This window comes from Macaca nemestrina, chromosome 8, assembly GCF_043159975.1.
Source record: "Macaca nemestrina isolate mMacNem1 chromosome 8, mMacNem.hap1, whole genome shotgun sequence".
Lineage (NCBI taxonomy): Eukaryota > Metazoa > Chordata > Mammalia > Primates > Cercopithecidae > Macaca > Macaca nemestrina.
Window position 1 is genome coordinate 43,292,629 of NC_092132.1, and position 1,111 is coordinate 43,293,739.

At 34.6% G+C, this 1,111-nt stretch overlaps 1 pseudogene; it reads right to left on the reverse strand.

Annotated features, from left to right (window-relative positions):
- Positions 1–667: 667 nt before the first annotated feature.
- LOC112425600 (ATP synthase subunit ATP5MJ, mitochondrial pseudogene) lies at positions 668–850 on the reverse strand (annotated as a pseudogene).
- Between the last annotated feature and the right edge of the window lie 261 nt (positions 851–1,111).

Below are 1,111 nucleotides of genomic sequence, written 5' to 3' on the forward strand. Positions count from 1 at the left end.
TTTTTATATTGATTGCTCTAAGGATTACATATGCATCATTAACTTATAGTCTTCTTAGACTTTCTACTGAATTACTTCAGGAAAATTACAGAAAACTTGTAATAATATAGTCACGATTTTTTCTCATCCTTTTGGCTGTTTTTTTCATATATATTGTGTCTTCTTACATTTTTGGGAGATATAATTCACATACCATATATATGATTCACCCCTTTAAAGTATATAATTCAGTAGTTTTTATTATATTCACAAAGTTGCAAAACCAGAGCATTTAATCCAGAACATTTTTCTCACTCCTAAAATAAAAGCAATACTCATTAGTACTCACTCTGTATTCCTCTCTACTCCCAGCCCCTAGAAACCACTCATCTATTTTCTGTCTCTGCGGATTTGCTGAACATTTCATACAAATGGAATAATATAATTTTGATATAAATTTTAAACCTAACAACACTGCGTTACAATGTTTGCCTTAGAGGGTCAAATGTCTTAAATTAAGAGAAGAAAAAACATGTAGTTTGTTTTAGTGTTGCATCTCACAGATACACTTACTCATGCCATGAAATAGACCACACTTATGCAAGTATACAGCAATGTTCTGTGTTCCTATCTAACACAGCTTGTATAAATTTACAGGCAGACTAATGTTTCATCTAAGTAAAACTGGTTAGTAATGACCATGAGCAGGTGCAGGACTCAAAGCTTTCTAAGCTTTACTTCTTTTATCAGCACTTCTGATTTTATAAGCAATAATGCTTATCAACCCCATTCCTACCCAAATCTCCTGGCATGCTTGGTTATAGGAGGGCTTCATGGCGATCCATACATTTTTAATAATGCTTTGGAACATCTCAGTGCCCCGCACTGAGATCAGCACAACACTGGCTGAGCCCCACAGCCAATGACTATAGTTTTTATATTCATCCACAGGCTACCATTTTTGGTGCTCTTTTTTCCTTCCTGTATATCTGAGTTACCATATGATGTCATTTCTTTTTATTCTAAAGAGCTTCCTTTATAACATTTCTTGCAGTTTTCCCTTCCATTGTGACAAACAGGGCCCTGGGGATCTTCTGTGACGTAACATATTCGTTACTTGATAAGTTGAATT